The sequence below is a fragment of the Carassius carassius genome, chromosome 1, assembly GCF_963082965.1.
Source record: "Carassius carassius chromosome 1, fCarCar2.1, whole genome shotgun sequence".
Taxonomy (NCBI): Eukaryota; Metazoa; Chordata; class Actinopteri; order Cypriniformes; family Cyprinidae; genus Carassius; species Carassius carassius.
Window position 1 is genome coordinate 8,581,548 of NC_081755.1, and position 20,809 is coordinate 8,602,356.

General features: G+C 45.8%; 17 non-coding genes across 17 annotated transcripts; all 17 read right to left on the reverse strand.

The window, feature by feature from the left end:
• Nucleotides 1–398: 398 nt before the first annotated feature.
• trnap-agg (transfer RNA proline (anticodon AGG)) lies at nucleotides 399–470 on the reverse strand. Its single transcript has one exon. It is a non-coding gene; the product is annotated as a tRNA-Pro (tRNA).
• Nucleotides 471–968: 498 nt separating this feature from the next.
• trnaq-uug (transfer RNA glutamine (anticodon UUG)) lies at nucleotides 969–1,040 on the reverse strand. Its single transcript has one exon. It is a non-coding gene; the product is annotated as a tRNA-Gln (tRNA).
• Nucleotides 1,041–1,489: 449 nt separating this feature from the next.
• trnap-cgg (transfer RNA proline (anticodon CGG)) lies at nucleotides 1,490–1,561 on the reverse strand. Its single transcript has one exon. It is a non-coding gene; the product is annotated as a tRNA-Pro (tRNA).
• A 1,363-nt stretch (nucleotides 1,562–2,924) lies between these two features.
• Nucleotides 2,925–2,996, reverse strand: trnaq-cug (transfer RNA glutamine (anticodon CUG)). Its single transcript has one exon. It is a non-coding gene; the product is annotated as a tRNA-Gln (tRNA).
• Nucleotides 2,997–3,941: 945 nt separating this feature from the next.
• Nucleotides 3,942–4,013, reverse strand: trnap-agg (transfer RNA proline (anticodon AGG)). The gene has a single exon. It is a non-coding gene; the product is annotated as a tRNA-Pro (tRNA).
• A 491-nt stretch (nucleotides 4,014–4,504) lies between these two features.
• trnaq-uug (transfer RNA glutamine (anticodon UUG)) lies at nucleotides 4,505–4,576 on the reverse strand. The gene has a single exon. It is a non-coding gene; the product is annotated as a tRNA-Gln (tRNA).
• A 943-nt stretch (nucleotides 4,577–5,519) lies between these two features.
• On the reverse strand, nucleotides 5,520–5,591 carry trnap-agg (transfer RNA proline (anticodon AGG)). Its single transcript has one exon. It is a non-coding gene; the product is annotated as a tRNA-Pro (tRNA).
• A 491-nt stretch (nucleotides 5,592–6,082) lies between these two features.
• Nucleotides 6,083–6,154, reverse strand: trnaq-cug (transfer RNA glutamine (anticodon CUG)). Its single transcript has one exon. It is a non-coding gene; the product is annotated as a tRNA-Gln (tRNA).
• A 430-nt stretch (nucleotides 6,155–6,584) lies between these two features.
• trnap-cgg (transfer RNA proline (anticodon CGG)) lies at nucleotides 6,585–6,656 on the reverse strand. Its single transcript has one exon. It is a non-coding gene; the product is annotated as a tRNA-Pro (tRNA).
• Nucleotides 6,657–8,663: 2,007 nt separating this feature from the next.
• On the reverse strand, nucleotides 8,664–8,735 carry trnap-agg (transfer RNA proline (anticodon AGG)). The gene has a single exon. It is a non-coding gene; the product is annotated as a tRNA-Pro (tRNA).
• A 492-nt stretch (nucleotides 8,736–9,227) lies between these two features.
• Nucleotides 9,228–9,299, reverse strand: trnaq-cug (transfer RNA glutamine (anticodon CUG)). Its single transcript has one exon. It is a non-coding gene; the product is annotated as a tRNA-Gln (tRNA).
• Nucleotides 9,300–9,746: 447 nt separating this feature from the next.
• Nucleotides 9,747–9,818, reverse strand: trnap-cgg (transfer RNA proline (anticodon CGG)). The gene has a single exon. It is a non-coding gene; the product is annotated as a tRNA-Pro (tRNA).
• A 1,525-nt stretch (nucleotides 9,819–11,343) lies between these two features.
• Nucleotides 11,344–11,415, reverse strand: trnap-cgg (transfer RNA proline (anticodon CGG)). The gene has a single exon. It is a non-coding gene; the product is annotated as a tRNA-Pro (tRNA).
• Nucleotides 11,416–13,940: 2,525 nt separating this feature from the next.
• trnap-agg (transfer RNA proline (anticodon AGG)) lies at nucleotides 13,941–14,012 on the reverse strand. Its single transcript has one exon. It is a non-coding gene; the product is annotated as a tRNA-Pro (tRNA).
• A 1,019-nt stretch (nucleotides 14,013–15,031) lies between these two features.
• trnap-cgg (transfer RNA proline (anticodon CGG)) lies at nucleotides 15,032–15,103 on the reverse strand. Its single transcript has one exon. It is a non-coding gene; the product is annotated as a tRNA-Pro (tRNA).
• Nucleotides 15,104–15,526: 423 nt separating this feature from the next.
• On the reverse strand, nucleotides 15,527–15,598 carry trnap-agg (transfer RNA proline (anticodon AGG)). The gene has a single exon. It is a non-coding gene; the product is annotated as a tRNA-Pro (tRNA).
• Nucleotides 15,599–16,094: 496 nt separating this feature from the next.
• On the reverse strand, nucleotides 16,095–16,166 carry trnaq-cug (transfer RNA glutamine (anticodon CUG)). Its single transcript has one exon. It is a non-coding gene; the product is annotated as a tRNA-Gln (tRNA).
• Nucleotides 16,167–20,809: the final 4,643 nt, after the last annotated feature.

Genomic DNA, 20,809 nt, shown 5'->3' on the forward strand with positions numbered 1-20,809 from the left:
AAGGAGCTGCAAAGCGGGCTCATCTGGGATTTGAACTTGGGCCCACTTGCTCCCATACAGCAATAAAAGAAAAAAAAAAAACACACCCCAACACCAACAAGCCCTCAGATGCTCCTGCAACTAGCAAACGCAAGATGAAGGCTCACAGGGCCGTGAAGCGATTCAAGAATCTATTTTTTACCATATCTCCACCGCTTGGGCTGCATTCCTAAACAAATTTTTGGAAAAATGTCAAGTCAAAGTTTAAACTGCAGATTAAGAACTAAGAAGAGCAGAGAGAAGTGGGCATGAAAACATGCAGACGCAGCTTTAGTCTTAATTGACAGTGGCGTATGTTTGACCCGGGATGGCAGAATGGACTGAAACTGCTCAAGAAAAGATGCTGCAAAGACAGAAGGGGGCTCGTCTGGGATTTGAACCCGGGACCTCTCGCACCCTAAGCGAGAATCATACCCCTAGACCAACGAACCACAATTTGCTGCTCAGTGGAGGCCACTTTGCCACGTATTTCACTCTGTTCGATGCTACAGTCACTCCAACATCCTGCCTCTTAGCTGACAAGGGCAGAAATAGAGCTCTGACCAGATGCACTGACCAGATTTCTGAGAAACTCAATTTTTACCTACCAGCTCTAGCTTGGCCTACCTTTGTAGAATAATGTTGATTAAAATATCAACGACAAAACACAAGATCTGAATTTAACAGCAGAAGTCTACATTGTGGCACTGCCACAAAAATCTTGCTGATGAGAAGCTGTCTGAGGTCTGTACTGCTTCTCCACAGAGGGTCAGGTGACATCGGTCTTCTCAATTTAGTTCCAGCTCAGTTTTATGTGAGTTCTAGATTGTTTAGAGGCCATGGTTAAAGGAGGCCACTGTAGCAATACATTTTAAGACACACTGCCACAGAGAAAGTTGTGACATACCCCAAAGCTCCTCCTTGCCAAGCACAGCCAGACAGACTCTTGAAGGTTCCACCGAGATTTGAACTCAGATCACTGGATTCAAAGTCCAGAGTGCTAACCGTTACACCATGGAACCAACAGTGTCAGCACATCTGTTTGAAGTGTAGAAAATATTCAAGGAGGCTCTGCGGAAAGCAACTAACCAGCAAGCATCAGAATGGTGTCCGAAAAGCATTCACGGCTCCACTCTGAGTAAACCCAGGATCGAACCTGGGACCTTTAAATGTTCAGTGTAACGCTCTCTGAACCTTGTAAACCAATATAGAGAAAAACATCAAAGCAAAGAACACGAGCCTCCAGTCAACCGCAAACGGCTACCCTAAATGGCAGCCGATCTGAACAATTTTTGACACACCCCCACCTTTCAGTGAAAGCGCCGGAACCCAAAGAGCGAAGTGTTGTACAAAGTTTAAATTGAAGATGAGGAACTACGAACAGGGAGAAATCAGCACAAAAACATGCAGGAGTAGTATTGACCGAAAGAAGGCAGAATTGACTGATACTTCCCAGCAATATGCTCAATGTGGGCTCGTCCGGGATTTGAACCCGGGACCTCTCACACCCGAAGCGAGAATCATACCCCTAGACCAACGAGCCACCATGTACCCAGACACTACTCAAAACAAGGAGCTGCAAATCGGGCTCATCTGGGATTTGAACTTGGGCCCACTTGCTCCCATACAGCAATAAAAGAAAAAAAAAACACACCCCAACACCAACAAGCCCTCAGATGCTCCTGCATCTAGCAAACGCAAGATGAAGGCTCACAGGGCTGTGAAGCGATCCAAGAATCTATTTTTTACCATATCTCCACTGCTTTGGCTGCATTCCTAAACCAATTTTTGGAAAAATGTCAAGTCAAAGTTTGGTGCAAAGACAGAAGAGGGCTTGTCTGGTATTTGAACCCGGGACCTCTCGCACCCTAAGCGAGAATCATACCCCTAGACCAACGAGCCACAAGTTGCTGCTCAGTGGAGGCCCCTTTGCCACGTATTTCACTCTGTTCGATGCTACTGTCACTCCAACATCCTGCCTCTTAGCTGACAAGGGCAGAAATAGAGCTCTGACCAGATGCACTCACCAGATTTCTGAGAAACTCAATTTTTACCTACCAGCTCTAGCTTGGCCTACCTTTGTAGAATAATGTTGATTAAAATATCAACGACAAAACACACGAGCTGAATTTAACAGCAGAAGTCTACATTGTGGCACTGCCACGCAAATCTTGCTGATGAGAAGCTGTCTGAGGTCTGTACTGCTTCTCCACAGAGGGTCAGGTGACATCGGTCTTCTCAATTTAGTTCCAGCTCAGTTTTATGTGAGTTCTAGATTGTTTGGAGGCCATGGTTAAAGGAGGCCACTGTAGCAATACATTTTAAGACACACTGCCACAGAGAAAGTTGTGACATACCCCAAAGCACCTCCTTGCCAAGCACAGCCAGACAGACTCTTGAAGGTACCACCAAGTTGCTGCTCAGTGTAGACCACTTTGCCACGTATTTCACTCTGTTCGATGCTACGGTCGCTCCAACATCCTGCCTCTTAGCTGACAAGGGCAGAAATAGAGCTCTGACCAGATGCACTGACCAGATTTCTGAGAAACTCAATTTTTACCTACCAGCTCTAGCTCGGCCTACTTTTGTAGAATAATGTTGATTTACATATCAACGACAAAACACAAGAGCTGAATTTAACAGCAGAAGTCTACATTGTGGCACTGCCACAAAAATCTTGCTGATGAGAAGCTGTCTGAGGTCTGTACTGCTTCTCCACAGAGGGTCAGGTGACATCGGTCTTCTCAATTTAGTTCCAGCTCAGTTTTATGTGAGTTCTAGATTGTTTAGAGGCCATGGTTAAAGGAGGCCACTGTAGCAATACATTTTAAGACACACTGCCACAGAGAAAGTTGTGACATACCCCAAAGCTCCTCCTTGCCAAGCACAACCAGACAGACTCTTGAAGGTTCCACCGAGATTTGAACTCAGATCACTGGATTCAGAGTCCAGAGTGCTAACCGTTACACCATGGAACCAACAGTGTCTGCACATCTGTTTGAAGTGTAGAAAATATTCAAGGAGGCTCTGCGGAAAGCAACTAACCAGCAAGCATCAGAATGGTGTCCGAAAAGCATTCATGGCTCCACTCTGAGTAAACCCAGGATCGAACCTGGGACCTTTAAATGTTCAGTGTAACGCTCTCTGAACCTTGTAAACCAATATAGAGAAAAACATCAAAGCAAAGGACACGAGCCTCCAGTCAACCGCAAACGGCTACCCTGCATGGCAGCCGATCTGAACAATTTTAGACACACCCCCACCTTTCAGTGAAAGCGCCGGAACCCAAAGAGCGAAGTGTTGTACAAAGTTTAAATTGCAGATGAGGAACTACGAACAGGGAGAAATCAGCACAAAAACATGCAGGAGTAGTATTGACCGAAAGAAGGCAGAATTGACTGATACTTCTCAGCAATATGCTCAATGTGGGCTCGTCCGGGATTTGAACCCGGGACCTCTCACACCCGAAGCGAGAATCATACCCCTAGAACATCGAGCCACCATGTACCCAGACACTACTCAAAACAAGGAGCTGCAAATCGGGCTCATCTGGGATTTGAACTTGGGCCCACTTGCTCCCATACAGCAATAAAAGAAAAAAAAAACACACCCCAACACCAACAAGCCCTCAGATGCTCCTGCATCTAGCAAACGCAAGATGAAGGCTCACGGGGCTGTGAAGCGATCCAAGAATCTATTTTTTTGCCATATCTCCACTGCTTGGGCTGCATTCCTAAACCAATTTTTGGAAAAATGTCAAGTCAAAGTTTAAACTGCAGATTAAGAACTAAGAAGAGCAGAGAGAAGTGGGCATGAAAACATGCAGACGCAGCTTTAGTCTTAATTGACAGTGGCGTATGATTGACCCGGGATGGCAGAATGGACTGAAACTGCTCAAGAAAAGATGCTGCAAAGACAGAAGAGGGCTCGTCCAGGATTTGAACCCGGGACCTCTCGCACCCTAAGCGAGAATCTTACCCCTAGACCAACGAGCCACAAGTTGCTGCTCAGTGGAGGCCACTTTGCCATGTAATTCACTCTGTTCGATGCTACGGTCGCTCCAACATCCTGCCTCTTAGCTGACAAGGGCAGAAATAGAGCTCATGCACTGACCAGATTTCTGAGAAACTCAATTTTTACCTACCAGCTCTAGCTTAACCTACCTTTGTAGAATAATGTTGATTAAAATATCAACGACAAAACACAAGAGCTGAATTTAACAGCTGAAGTCTACATTGTGGCACTGCCACGCAAATCTTGCTGATGAGAAGCTGTCTGAGGTCTGTACTGCTACTCCACAGAGGGTCAGGTGACATCGGTCTTCTCAATTTAGTTCCAGCTCAGTTTTATGTGAGTTCTAGATTGTTTGGAGGCCATGGTTAAAGGAGGCCACTGTAGCTGTACATTTTAAGACACACTGCCACAGAGAAAGTTGTGACATACCCCAAAGCTCCTCCTTGCCAAGCACAGCCAGACAGACTCTTGAAGCTTCCACCAAGATTTGAACTTGGATCACTGGATTCAAAGTCCAGAGTGCTAACCGTTACACCATTGAACCAACAGTGTCTGCACATCTGTTTGAAGTGTAGAAAACATTCAAGGAGGCTCCGCGAAAAGCAACTAACCAGCAAGCATCAGAATGGTGTCCGAAAAGCATTCACGGCTCCACTCTGAGTAAACCCAGGATCGAACCTGGGACCTTTAAATGTTCAGTGTAACGCTCTCTGAACCTTGTAAACCAATATTGAGAAAAACATCAAAGCAAAGGACCCGAGCCTCCAGTCAACCGCAAAAGGCTACCCTGCATGGCAGCCGATCTGAACCATCTTAGACACACCCCCACCTTTCAGTGAAAGCGCGGGAACCCAAAGAGCGAAGTGTTGTACAAAGATTAAATAGGAGATGAGGAACTACGAACAGGGAGAAATCGGCACGAAAACATGCAGGAGTATTATTGGCCGAAAGAAGGCAGAAATGACTGATACTTCTCAGCAATATGCTCAATGTGGGCTCGTCCAGGATTTGAACCCTGAACCTCTCACACCCGAAAAGAGAATCATACCCCTAGACCAACGAGCCACCATGTAACCAGACACTACTCAAAACAAGGAGCTGCAAAGCGGGTTCATCTGGGATTTGAACTTGGGTCCACTTGCTCCCATACAGCAATAGAAGAAAAAAAAACACACCCCAACACCAACAAGCCCTCAGATGCTACTGCATCTAGCAAACGCAAGATGAAGGCTCACAGGGTCGTAAAGCGATCCAAGAATCTATTTTTTGCCATATCTCCAGTGCTTGGGCTGCATTCCTAAACCAATTTTTGGAAAAATGTCAAGTCAACGTTTAAACTGCAGATTAAGAACTAAGAAGAGCAGAGAGAAGTGGGCATGAAAACATGCAGACGCAGCTTTAGTCTTAATTGACAGTGGCATATGATTGACCTGGGATGGCAGAATGGACTGAAACTGCTCAAGAAAAGATGCTGCAAAGACAGAAGAGGGCTCGTCCGGGAATTGAACCCGGGACCTCTCGCACCCTATGCGAGAATCATACCCCTAGACCAACGAGCCACAATTTGCTACTCAGTGGAGGCCACTTTGCCATGTATTTCACTATGTTCGATGCTACAATCGCTCCAACATCCTGCCTCTTAGCTGACAAGGGCAGAAATAGAGCTCATGCACTGACCAGATTTCTGAGAAACTCAATTTTTACCTACCAGCTCTAGCTTAACCTACCTTTGTAGAATAATGTTGATTAAAATATCAACTACAAAACACAAGAGCTGAATTTAACAGCTGAAGTCTACATTGTGGCACTGCCACGCAAATCTTGCTGATGAGAAGCTGTCTGAGGTCTGTACTGCTTCTCCACAGAGGGTCAGGTGACATCGATCTTCTCAATTTAGTTCCAGCTCAGTTTTATGTGGGTTCTAGATTGTTTGGAGGCTATGGTTAAAGGAGGCCACTGTAGCAATACATTTTAAGACACACTGCCACAGAGAAAGTTGTGACATACCCCAAAGCACCTCCTTGCCAAGCACAGCCAGACAGACTCTTGAAGGTTCCACCAAGATTTGAACTCGGATCACTGGATTCAGAGTCCAGAGTGCTAACCATTACACCATGGAACCAACAGTGTCTGCACATCTGTTTGAAGTGTAGAAAACATTCAAGGAGCATCTTCGAAAAGCAACTAACCAGCAAGCATCAGAATGGTGTCCGAAAGCATTCACGGCTCCACTCTGAGTAAACCCAGGATCGAACCTGGGACCTTTAAATGTTCAGTGTAACGCTCTCTGAACCTTGTAAACCAATATTGAGAAAAACATAAAAGCAAAGGAAACGAGCCTCCAGTCAACCGCAAACGGCTACCCTGCATGGCAGCCGATCTGAACCATCTTAGACACAGCCCCACCTTTCAGTGAAAGTGCGGGAACCCAAAGAGCGAAGTGTTGTACAAAGTTTAAATTGCAGATGAGGAACTACGAACAGGGAGAAATCAGTACTATTGACCGAAAGAAGGCAGAATTGACTGATACTTCTCAGCAATATGCTCAATGTGGGCTCGTCCGGGATTTGAACCCGGGACCTCTCACACCCGAAGCAAGAATCATACCCCTAGACCAACAAGCCACCATGTACACAGACACTACTCAAAACAAGGAGCTGCAAAGCGGGCTCATCTGGGATTTGAACTGGGGCCCACTTGCTCCCATACAGCAATAAAAGAAGAAAAAAAACACACCCCAACACCAACAAGCCCTCAGATGCTCCTGCATCTAGCAAACGCAAGATGAAGGCTCACAGGGCCGTAAAGCGATACAAGAATCTATTTTTTGCCATATCTCCACTGCTTGGGCTGCATTCCTAAACCAATTTTTGGAAAAATGTAAAGTCAAAGTTTAAACTGCAGATTAAGAACTAAGAAGAGCAGAGAGAAGTGGGCATGAAAACATGCAGAAGGAGGTTTAGTCTTAATTGAAAGTGGCGTGTGTTTGACCCGCGATGGCAGAATGGACTGAAACTGCTCAAGAAAAGATGCTGCAAAGACAGAAGAGGGCTCGTCCGGGATTTGAACCCGGGACCTCTCGCACCCTAAGCGGGAATCATACCCCTAGACCAACAATCCACAAGTTGCTGCTCAGTGGAGGCCACTTTGCCATGTATTTCACTCTGTTCGATGCTACGGTCGCTCCAACATCCTGCCTCTTAGCTGACAAGGGCAGAAATAGAGCTCTGACCAGATGCACTGACCAGATTTCTGAGCAACTCAATTTTTACCTACCAGCTCTAGCTTGGCCTACCTTTGTAGAATAATGTTGATTAAAATATCAACGACAAAACACAAGAGCTGAATTTAACAGCAGAAGTCTACATTGTGGCACTGCCACGCAAATCTTGCTGATGAGAAGCTGTCTGAGGTCTGTACTGCTTCTCCAAAGAGGGTCACGTGACATCGGTTTTCTCAATTTAGTTCCAGCTCAGTTTTATGTGAGTTCTACATTGTTTGGAGGCCATGGTTAAAGGAGGCCACTGTAGCAATACATATTAAGACACACTGCCACAGAGAAAGTTGTGACCTATGTCAAAGCTCCTCCTTGCCAAGCACAGCCAGACAGACCCCAAGGTTCCACCAAGAGTTGAACTCAGATCACTGGATTCAGAGTCCAGAGTGCTAACCGTTACACCATGGAACCTACAGTGTATGCACATCTGTTTGAAGTGTAGAAAACATTCAAGGAGGCTCTGCGAAAAGCAACTAACCAGCAAGCATCAGAATGGTGTCCGAAAAGCATTCACGGCTCCACTCTGAGTAAACCCAGGATCGAACCTGGGACCTTTAAATGTTCAGTGTAACGCTCTCTGAACCTTGTAAACTAATATTGAGAAAAACATCAAAGCAAAGGACCCGAGCCTCCAGTCAACCGCAAACGGCTACCCTGCATGGCAGCCGATCTGAACCATCTTAGACACAACCCCACCTTTCAGTGAAAGCGCGGGAACCCAAAGAGCGAAGTGTTGTACAAAGTTTAAATTGGAGATGAGGAACTACGAACAGGGAGAAATCAGCACGAAAACATGCAGGAGTATTATTGGCCGAAAGAAGGCAGAAATGACTGATACTTCTCAGCAATATGCTCAATGTGGGCTCGTCCGGGATTTGAACCCAGCACCTCTCAAACCCGAAGCGAGAATCATACCCCTAGACCAACGAGCCACCATGTAACCAGACACTACTCAAAACAAGGAGCTGCAAAGCGGGCTCATCTGGGATTTGAACTTGGGCCCACTTGCTCCCATACAACAATAAAAGAAAAAAAAACACACCCCAACACCAACAAGCCCTCAGATGCTCCTGCATCTAGCAAACGCAAGATGAAGGCTCACAGGGCCGTAAAGCGATCCAAGAATCTATTTTTTGCCATATCTCCACTGCTTGGGCTGCATTCCTAAACCAATTTTTGGAAAAATTTAAAGTCAAAGTTTAAACTGCAGATTAAGAACTAAGAAGAGCAGAGAGAAGTGGGCATGAAAACATGCAGACGCAGCTTTAGTCTTAAATGACAGTGGCGTATGATTGACCCGGGATGGCAGAATGGACTGAAACTGCTCAAGAAAAGATGCTGCAAAGACAGAAGAGGGCTCATCCGGGATTTGAACCCGGGACCTCTCGCACCCTAAGCGAGAATCATACCCCTAGACCAATGAGCCACAAGTTGCTGCTCAGTGGAGGCCACTTTGCCATGTATTTCACTCTGTTCGATGCTACGGTCGCTCCAATATCCTGCCTCTTAGCTGACAAGGGCAGAAATAGAGCTCTGACCAGATGCACTGACCAGATTTCTGAGCAACTCAATTTTTACCTACCAGCTCTAGCTTGGCCTACCTTTGTCGAATAATGTTGATTAAAATATCAACGACAAAACACAAGAACTGAATTTAACAGCAGAAGTCTACATTGTGGCACTGCCACGCAAATCTTGCTGATGAGAAGCTGTCTGAGGTCTGTACTGCTTCTCCAAAGAGGGTCAGGTGACATCGGTCTTCTCAATTTAGTTCCAGCTCAGTTTTATGTGAGTTCTAGATTGTTTGGAGGCCATGGTTAAAGGAGGCCACTGTAGCAATACATTTTAAGACACACTGCCACAGAGAAAGTTGTGACATACCCCAAAGCTCCTCCTTGCCAAGCACAGCCAGACCCCAAGGTTCCACCAAGATTTGAACTCGGATCACTGGATTCAGAGTCCAGAGTGCTAACCATTACACCATGGAACCAACAGTGTCTGCACATCTGTTTGAAGTGTAGAAAACATTCAAGGAGCATCTGCGAAAAGCAACTAACCAGCAAGCATCAGAATGGTGTCTGAAAGCATTCACGGCTCCACTCTGAGTAAACCCAGGATCGAACCTGGGACCTTTAAATGTTCAGTGTAACGCTCTCTGAACCTTGTAAACCAATATTGAGAAAAACATCAAAGCAAAGGACACGAGCCTCCAGTCAACCGCAAATGGCTACCCTGCATGGCAGCCGATCTGAACCATCTTAGACACACCCCCACCTTTCAGTGAAAGTGCGGGAACCCAAAGAGCGAAGTGTTGTACAAAGTTTAAATTGCAGATGAGGAACTACGAACAGGGAGAAATCAGCACGAAAACATGCAGGAGTACTATTGACCGAAAGAAGGCAGAATTGACTGATACATCTCAGCAATATGCTCAAGTGGGCTCGTTCGGGATTTGAACCCGGGACCTCTCACACCCGAAGCGAGAATCATACCCCTAGACCAACGAGCCACAAGTTGCTGCTCAGTGGAGGCCCCTTTGCCACGTCTTTCACTCTGTTCGATGCTACTGTCGCTCCAACATCCTGCCTCTTAGCTGACAAGGGCAGAAATAGAGCTCTGACCAGATGCACTCACCAGATTTCTGAGAAACTCAATTTTTACCTACCAGCTCTAGCTTGGCCTACCTTTGTAGAATAATGTTGATTAAAATATCAACGACAAAACGCACAAGCTGAATTTAACAGCAGAAGTCTACATTGTGGCACTGCCCCGCAAATCTTGCTGATGAGAAGCTGTCTGAGGTCTGTACTGCTTCTCCACAGAGGGTCAGGTGACATCGGTCTTCTCAATTTAGTTCCAGCTCAGTTTTATGTGAGTTCTAGATTGTTTGGAGGCCATGGTTAAAGGAGGCCACTGTAGCAATACATTTTAAGACACACTGCCACAGAGAAAGTTGTGACATACCCCAAAGCACCTCCTTGCCAAGCACAGCCAGACAGACTCTTGAAGGTACCACCAAGTTGCTGCTCAGTGGAGGCCACTTTGCCACGTATTTCACTCTGTTCGATGCTACGGTCGCTCCAACATCCTGCCTCTTAGCTGACAAGGGCAGAAATAGAGCTCTGACCAGATGCACTGACCAGATTTCTGAGAAACTCAATTTTTACCTACCAGCTCTAGCTTGGCCTACTTTTGTAGAATAATGTTGATTTAAATATCAACGACAAAACACAAGAGCTGAATTTAACAGCAGAAGTCTACATTGTGGCACTGCCACGCAAATCTTGCTGATGAGAAGCTGTCTGAGGTCTGTACTGCTTCTCCACAGAGGGTCAGGTGACATCTGTCTTCTCAATTTAGTTCCAGCTCAGTTTTATGTGAGTTCTAGATTGTTTGGAGGCCATGGTTAAAGGAGGCCAGTGTAGCAATACATCTTAAGACACAATGCCACAGAGAAAGTTGTGACATACCCCAAAGCTCCTCCTTGCCAAGCACAGGCAGACAGACTCTTGAAGGTTCCACCAAGATTTGAACTCAGATCACTGGATTCAGAGTCCAGAGTGCTAACCGTTACACCATGGAACCAACAGTGTCTGCACATCTTTTTGAAGTGTAGAAAACATTCAAGGAGGCTCTGCGAAAAGCAACTAACTAGCAAGCATCAGAATGGTGTCCGAAAAGCATTCACGGCTCCACTCTGAGTAAACCCAGGATCAACCCTGGGACCTTTAAATGTTCAGTGTAACGCTCTCTGAACCTTGTAAACCAATATTTAAAAAAACATCAAAGCAAAGGACACGAGCCTCCAGTCAACCGCAAACGGCTACCCTGCATGGCAGCCGATCTGAACCATCTTAGACACACCCCCACCTTTCAGTGAAAGTGCGGGAACCCAATGAGCGAAGTGTATTACAAAGTTTAAATTGCAGATGAGGAACTACGAACAGGGAGAAATCAGCACGAAAACATGCAGGAGTACTATTGACCGAAAGAAGGCAGAATTGACTGATACTTCTCAGCAATATGCTCAATGTGGGCTCATCCGGGATTTGAACCCGGGACCTCTCACACCCGAAGCAAGAATCATACCCCTAGACCAACGAGCCACAAGTTGCTGCTCAGTGGAGGCCCCTTTGCCACGTCTTTCACTCTGTTCGATGCTACTGTCGCTCCAACATCCTGCCTCTTAGCTGACAAGGGCAGAAATAGAGCTCTGACCAGATGCACTCACCAGATTTCTGAGAAACTCAATTTTTACCTACCAGCTCTAGCTTGGCCTACCTTTGTAGAATAATGTTGATTAAAATATCAACGACAAAACACACGAGCTGAATTTAACAGCAGAAGTCTACATTGTGGCACTGCCACGCAAATCTTGCTGATGAGAAGCTGTCTGAGGTCTGTACTGCTTCTCCACAGAGGGTCAGGTGACATCGGTCTTCTCAATTTAGTTCCAGCTCAGTTTTATGTGAGTTCTAGATTGTTTGGAGGCCATGGTTAAAGGAGGCCACTGTAGCAATACATTTTAAGACACACTGCCACAGAGAAAGTTGTGACATACCCCAAAGCACCTCCTTGCCAAGCACAGCCAGACAGACTCTTGAAGGTACCACCAAGTTGCTGCTCAGTGGAGGCCACGTCGCCACGTATTTCACTCTGTTCGATGCTACGGTCGCTCCAACATCCTGCCTCTTAGCTGACAAGGGCAGAAATAGAGCTCTGACCAGATGCACTGACCAGATTTCTGAGAAACTCAATTTTTACCTACCAGCTCTAGCTTGGCCTACTTTTGTAGAATAATGTTGATTTAAATATCAACGACAAAACACAAGAGCTGAATTTAACAGCAGAAGTCTACATTGTGGCACTGCCACGCAAATCTTGCTGATGAGAAGCTGTCTGAGGTCTGTACTGCTTCTCCACAGAGGGTCAGGTGACATCTGTCTTCTCAATTTAGTTCCAGCTCAGTTTTATGTGAGTTCTAGATTGTTTGGAGGCCATGGTTAAAGGATGCCACTGTAGCAATACATTTTAAGACACACTGCCACAGAGAAAGTTGTGACATACCCCAAAGCACCTCCTTGCCAAGCACAGCCAGACAGACTCTTGAAGGTACCACCAAGTTGCTGCTCAGTGGAGGCCACTTTGCCATGTAATTCACTCTGTTCGATGCTACGGTCGCTCCAACATCCTGCCTCTTAGCTGACAAGGGCAGAAATAGAGCTCTGACCAGATGCACTGACCAGATTTCTGAGCAACTCAATTTTTACCTACCTACTCTAGCTTGGCCTACCTTTGTAGAATAATGTTGATTAAAATATCAACGACAAAACACAAGAGCTGAATTTAACAGCAGAAGTCTACATTGTGGCACTGCCACGCAAATCTTGCTGATGAGAAGCTGTCTGAGGTCTGTACTGCTTCTCCAAAGAGGGTCACGTGACATCGGTTTTCTCAATTTAGTTCCAGCTCAGTTTTATGTGAGTTCTAGATTGTTTGGAGGCCATGGTTAAAGGAGGCCACTGTAGCAATACATTTTAAGACACACTGCCACAGAGAAAGTTGTGACATACCCCAAAGCTCCTCCTTGCCAAGCACAGCCAGACAGACCCCAAGGTTCCACCAAGAGTTGAACTCGGATCACTGGATTCAGAGTCCAGAGTGCTAACCGTTACACCATGGAACCAACAGTGTCTGCACGTCTGTTTGAAGTGTAGAAAACATTCAAGGAGGCTCTGCGAAAAGCAACTAACCAGCAAGCATCAGAATGGTGTCCGAAAAGCATTCACGGCTCCACTCTGAGTAAACCCAGGATCGAACCTGGGACCTTTAAATGTTCAGTGTAACGCTCTCTGAACCTTGTAAACTAATATTGAGAAAAACATCAAAGCAAAGGACCCGAGCCTCCAGTCAACCGCAAACGGCTACCCTGCATGGCAGCCGATCTGAACCATCTTAGACACAACCCCACCTTTCAGTGAAAGCGCGGGAACCCAAAGAGCGAAGTGTTGTACAAAGTTTAAATTGGAGATGAGGAACTACGAACAGGGAGAAATCAGCACGAAAACATGCAGGAGTATTATTGGCCGAAAGAAGGCAGAAATGACTTATACTTCTCAGCAATATGCTCAATGTGGGCTCGTCCGGGATTTGAACCCAGGACCTCTCAAACCCGAAGCGAGAATCATACCCCTAGACCAACGAGCCACCATGTAACCAGACACTACTCAAAACAAGGAGCTGCAAAGCAGGTTTATCTGGGATTTGAACTTGGATCCACTTGCTCCCATACAGCAATAGAAGAAAAAAAAACACGCCCCAACACCAACAAGCCCTCAGATGCTCCTGCAACTAGCAAACGCAAGATGAAGGCTCACAGGGCCGTAAAGCGATACAAGAATCTATTTTTTGCCATATCTCCACAGCTTGGGCTGCATTACCCAAAACCAATTTTTGGAAAAATGTCAAGTCAAAGTTTAAACTGCAGATTAAGAACTAAGAAGAGCAGAGAGAAGTGGGCATGAAAACATGCAGACGCAGCTTTAGTCTTAATTGACAGTGGCGTATGATTGACCCGGGATGGCAGAATGGACTGAAACTGCTCAAGAAAAGATGCTGCAAAGACAGAAGAGGGCTCGTCCGGGATTTGAACCCGGGACCTCTCGCACCCTAAGCGAGAATCATACCCCTAGACCAACGAGCCACAAATTGCTGCTCAGTGGAGGCCACTTTGCCATGTATTTCACTCTGTTCGATGCTACGGTCGCTCCAATATCCTGCCTCTTAGCTGACAAGGGCAGAAATAGAGCTCTGACCAAATGCACTGACCAGATTTCTAAGAAACTCAATTTTTACCTACCAGCTCTAACTTGGCCTACCTTTGTAGAGTAATGTTGATTAAAATATCAACGACAAAGCACAAGAGCTGAATTTAACAGCAGAAGTCTACATTGTGGCACTGTCACGCAAATCTTGCTGATGAGAAGCTGTCTGAGGTCTGTACTGCTTCTCCACAGAGGGTCAGGTGACATCGGTCTTCTCAATTTAGTTCCAGCTCAGTTTTATGTGAGTTCTAGATTGTTTGGAGGCCATGGTTAAAGGAGGCCACTGTAGCAATACATTTTAAGACACACTGCCACAGAGAAAGTTGTGACATACCCCAAAGCTCCTCCTTGCCAAGCACAGCCAGACAGACTCTTGAAGGTTCCACCGAAATTTGAACTCAGATCACTGGGTTCAGAGTCCAGAGGGCTAACCGTTACACCATGGAACCAACAGTGTCTGCACATCTGTTTGAAGTGTAGAAAACATTCAAGGAGGCTCTGCGAAAAGCAACTAACCAGCAAGCATCAGAATGGTGTCCGAAAAGCATTCACGGCTCCACTCTGAGTAAACCCAGGATCGAACCTGGGACCTTTAAATGTTCAGTGTAACGCTCTCTGAACCTTGTAAACCAATATTGAGAAAAACATCAAAGCAAAGGACACGAGCCTCCAGTCAACCGCAAACGGCTACCCTGCATGGCAGCCGATCTGAACAATTTTAGACACACCCCCACCTTTCAGTGAAAGCGCCGGAACCCAAAGAGCGAAGTGTTGTACAAAGTTTAAATTGCAGATGAGGAACTACGAACAGGGAGAAATCAGCACAAAAACATGCAGGAGTAGTATTGACCGAAAGAAGGCAGAATTGACTGATACTTCTTAGCAATATGCTCAATGTGGGCTCGTCCGGGATTTGAACCCGGGACCTCTCACACCCGAAGCAAGAATCATACCCCTAGACCAACGAGCCACCATGTACCCAGACACTACTCAAAACAAGGAGCTGCAAATCGGGCTCATCTGGGATTTGAACTTGGGCCCACTTGCTCCCATACAGCAATAAAAGAAAAAAAAACACACCCCAACACCAACAAGCCCTCAGATGCTCCTGCATCTAGCAAACGCAAGATGAAGGATCACAGGGCTGTGAAGCGATCCAAGAATCTATTTTTTTGCCATATCTCCACTGCTTGGGCTGCATTCCTAAACCAATTTTTGGAAAAATGTCAAGTCAAAATTTAAACTGCAGATTAAGAACTAAGAAGAGCAGAGAGAAGTGGGCATGAAAACATGCAGACGCAGCTTTAGTCTTAATTGACAGTGGCGTATGTTTGACCCGGGATGGCAGAATGGACTGAAACTGCTCAAGAAAAGATGCTGCAAAGACAGAAGAGGGCTCGTCCGGGATTTGAACCCGGGACCTCTCGCACCCTAAGCGAGAATCATACCCCTAGACCAACGAGCCACAAGTTGCTGCTTAGTGGAGGCCACTTTGCCACGTATTTCACTCTGTTCGATGCTACCGTCGCTCCAATATCCTGCCTCTTAGCTGACAAGGGCAGAAATAGAGCTCTGACCGGATGCACTGACCAGATTTCTGAGAAACTCAATTTTTACCTACCAGCTCTAGCTTGGCCTACCTTTGTAGAATAATGTTGATTAAAATATCAACTACAAAACACAAGAGCTGAATTTAACAGCAGAAGTCTACATTGTGGCACTGCCACGCAACTCTTGCTGATGAAAAGCTGTCTGAGGTCTGTACTGCTTCTCCACAGAGGGTCAGGTGACATCTATCTTCTCAATTTAGTTCCAGCTCAGTTTTATGTGAGTTCTAGATTGTTTGGAGGCCATGGTTAAAGGAGGCCACTGTAGCAATACATTTTAAGACACACTGCCACAGAGAAAGTTGTGACCTACCCCAAAGCTCCTCCTTGCCAAGCACAACCAGACAGACCCCAAGGTTCCACCAAGAGTTGAACTCGGATCACTGGATTCAGAGTCCAGAGTGCTAACCATTACACCATGGAACCAACAGTGTCTGCACATCTGTTTGAATGTAGAAAACATTCAAGGAGCATCTGCGAAAAGCAACTAACCAGCAAGCATCAGAATGGTGTCCGAAAGCATTCACGGCTCCACTCTGAGTAAACCCAGGATTGAACCTGGGACCTTTAAATGTTCAGTGTAACGCTCTCTGAACCTTGTAAACCAATATTGAGAAAAACATCAAAGCAAAGGACACGAGTCTCCAGTCAACCGCAAACGGCTACCCTGCATGGCAGCCGATCTGAACCATCTTAGACATACCCCCACCTTTCAGTGAAAGTGCGGGAACCCAAAGAGCGAAGTGTTGTACAAAGTTTAAATACATTTACATTTACATTTAATCATTTAGCAGACGCTTTTATCCAAAGCGACTTACAAATGAGAACAACAGAAGCAGTCAGGTCAACAAGAGAACAACAACAGTATACAAGTGCCATGACAAGTCTCAGTTAGTCTAGTATAGAACGCATAGGTAGTTTTTTTTGTTTTGTTTGTTTGTTTTTTAATTAAAAGACAAGAAAAGGAAAAGTGCTAGTGTTAGTTGGTTAAGTGCAGGCGAAAAAGATGAGTCTTTAGCTGTTTCTTGAAAATGAGTAAAGACTCAGCTGTACGAATTGAGATTGGGAGGTCATTCCACAAGCTGGGGACAGTCCAGGAAAAGGTCCTTGAGAGTGATTTTGAACTTCTTTGGGATGGTACCACAAGGCGTCGATCACTTGCAGAGCGCAAAATTCTGGAGGGCACATAAGAATTTAACCAATGAGTTTAGGTAAGTTGGTGCCGTGCCAGTGGTCGTCTTGTAGGCTAGCATCAGTACCTTGAATTTGATGCGAGCAGCTACTGGTAGCCAGTGTAACCTGATGAGGAGCGGAGTAACGTGAGCTTTCTTTGGCTCATTGAAGACAACCCTCGCTGCTGCATTCTGTATCAATTGCAGAGGCTTGACAGTACATGCAGGAAGGCCCGCCAGGAGAGCATTACAATAGTCCAGTCTGGGGAGAACAAGAGCTTGGACAAGAAGTTGGGTTGCTTGCTCTGACAGGAAGGGTCTAATCTTTCTAATGTTGTATAAGGCAAACCTGCAGGACCGGGTAGTTGTAGCAATGTGGTCTGTGAAGCTTAACTGATGATAGCAGATGAGGAACTACGGACAGGGAGAAATCAGCATGAAAACATGCAGGAGTACTATTGACCGAAAGAAGGCAGAATTGACTGATACTTCTCAGCAATATGCTCAATGTGGGCTCGTCCAGGATTTGAACCCTGGACCTCTCACACCCGAAGCGAGAATCATACCCCTAGACCAACGAGCCACCATGTACACAGACACTACTCAAAACAAGGAGCTGCAAAGCGGGCTCATCTGGGATTTGAACTTGGGCCCACTTGCTCCCTTACAGCAATAAAAGAAAAAAAACACACCCCAACACCAACAAGCCCTCAGATGCTCCTGCATCTAGCAAACGCAAGATGAAGGCTCACAGGGCTGTGAAGCGATCCAAGAATCTATTTTTTTGCCATATCTCCACTGCTTGGGCCGCATTCCTAAACCAATTTTTGGAAAAATGTCAAGTCAAAGTTTAAATTGCAGATTAAGAACTAAGAAGAGCAGAGAGAAGTGGGCATGAAAACATGCAGACGCAGCTTTAGTCTTAATTGACAGTGGCGTATGATTGACCCGGGATGGCAGAATGGACTGAAACTGCTCAAGAAAAGATGGTGCAAAGACAGAAGAGGGCTCGTCCGGGATTTGAAAACGGGACCTCTCACACCCGAAGCGAGAATCATACCCCTAGACCAACAAGACACAAGTTGCCACTTTGCCACGTATTTCACTCTGTTCGATGCTACGGTCGCTCCAACATCCTGCCTCTTAGCTGACAATGGCAGAAATAGAGCTCATGCACTGACCAGATTTCTGAGAAACTCAATTTTTACCTACCAGCTCTAGCTTGGCCTACCTTTGTAGATCAATGATGATTAAAATATCAACTACAAAACACAAGAGCTGAATTTAACAGCAGAAGTCTACATTGTGGCACTGCCACGCAAATCTTGCTGATGAGAAGCTGTCTGAGGTCTGTACTGCTTCACCACAGAGGGTCAGGTGACATCGGTCTTCTCAATTTAGTTCCAGCTCAGTTTTATGTGAGTTCTTGATTGTTTGGAGGCCATGATTAAAGGAGGCCTCTGTAGCAATACATTTTAATGCACACTGCCACAGAGAAAGTTGTGACATACCCCAAAGCTCCTCCTTGCCAAGCACAGCCAGACATACTCTTGAAGGTTCCACCGAGATTTGAACTCAGATCACTGGATCAGAGTCCAGAGTGCTAACCGTTACACCATGGAACCAACAGTGTCTGCACATCTGTTTGAAGTGTAGAAAAAATTCAAGGAGGCTCTGCGGAAAGCAACTAACCAGCAAGCATCAGAATGGTGTCCGAAAAGCATTTACGGCTCCACTCTGAGTAAACCCAGGATCGAACCTGGGACCTTTAAATGTTCAGTGTAACGCTCTCTGAACCTTGTAAACTAATATTGAGAAAAACATCAAAGCAAAGGACCCGAGCCTCCAGTCAACCGCAAACGGCTACCCTGCATGGCAGCCGATCTGAACCATCTTAGACACACCCCCGCCTTTCAGAGAAAGCACGGGAACCCAAAGAGAGAAGTGTTTTACAAAGTTTAAATTGCAGATGAGGAACTACGAACAGGGAGAAATCGGCACGAAAATATGCAGGAGTATTATTGACCGAAAGAAGGCAAAATTGACTGATACTTCTCAGCAATATGCTCAATGTGGGCTCGTCCAGGATTTGAACCCGGGACCTCTCGCACCCTAAGCGAGAATCATACCCCTGGTCCAACGAGCCACAAGTTGCTGTTCAGTGGAGTCCACTTTGACACGTATTTCACTCTGTTCGATGCTACGGTCGCTCCAACATCCTGGCTCTTAGCTGACAAGGGCAGAAATAGAGCTCATGCACTGACCAGATTTCTGAGAAACTCAATTTTTACCTACCAGCTCTAGCTTGGCCTACCTTTGTAGAATAATGTTGATTAAAATATCAACGACAAAACACAAGAACTGAATTTAACAGCAGAAGTCTACATTGTGGCACTGCCACGCAAATCTTGCTGAGGAGAAGCTGTCTGAGGTCTGTACTGCTTCTCCACAGAGGTTCAGGTGACATCGGTCTTCTAAATTTAGTTCCAGCTCAGTTTTATGTGAGTTCTAGATTGTTTGGAGGCCATGGTTAAAGGAGGCCACTGTAGCAATACATTTTAAGACACACTGCCGTAGAGAAAGTTGTGACATCTTTTTTTTTCCATATCTCCACTGCTTGAGCTGCATTCCTAAACCAATTTTTGGAAAAATGTCAAGTCAAAGTTTAAACTGCAGATTAAGAACTAAGAAGAGCAGAGAGAAGTGGGCATGAAAACATGCAGACGCAGCTTTAGTCTTAATTGACAGTGGCGTATGTTTGACCCGGGATGGCAGAATGGACTGAAACTGCTCAAGAAAAGATGCTGCAAAGACAGAAGAGGGCTCATCCGGGATTTGATACCGGGACCTCTCGCACCCTAAGCGAGAATCATACCCCTAGACCAACAAGCCACAAGTTGCTGCTCAGTGGAGGCCACTTTGCCACGTATTTCACTCTGTTCGATGCTACGGTAGCTCCAACATCCTGCCTCTTAGCTGACAAGGGCAGAAATAGAGCTCTGACCAGATGCACTGACCAGATTTCTGAGAAACTCAATTTTTACCTACCAGGTCTAGCTTGGCCTACCTTTGTAGAATAATGTTGATTAACATATCAACGACAAAACACAAGAGCTGAATTTAACAGTAGAAGTCTACATTGTGGCACTGCCACGCAAATCTTGCTGATGAGAAGCTGTCTGAGGTCTGTACTGCTTCTCCACAGAGGGTCAGGTGACATCGGTCACCTCTATTTAGTTCCAGCTCAGTTTTATGTGAGTTCTACATTGTTTGGAGGCCATGGTTAAAGGAGGCCACTGTAGCAATACATATTAAGACACACTGCCACAGAGAAAGTTGTGACCTACCTCAAAGCTCCTCCTTGCCAAGCACAGCCAGACAGACCCCAAGGTTCCACCAAGAGCTGAACTAGGATCACTGGATTCAGAGTCCAGAGTGCTAACCGTTACACCATGGAACCAACAGTGTCTGCACATCTGTTTGAAGTGTAGAAAACATTCAAGGAGGCTCTGCGAAAAGCAACTAACCAGCAAGCATCAGAATGGTATCCGAAAGAATTCACGGCTCCACTCTGAGTAAACCCAGGATCGAACTTGGGACCTTTAAATGTTCAGTGTAACGCTCTCTGAACCTTGTAAACCAATATTGAGAAAAACACCAAAGCAAAGGACACGAGCCTCCAGTCAACCGCAAACGGCTACCCTGCATGGCAGCCGATCTGAACCATCTTAGACACACCCCCACCTTTCAGTGAAAGTGCGGAAACCCAAAGAGCGAAGTGTTGTACAAAGTTTAAACTGCAGATGAGGAACTAAGAACAGGGAGAAATCAGCACGAAAACATGCAGGAGTATTATTGACCGAAAGAAGGCAGAATTGACTGATACTTCTCAGCAAT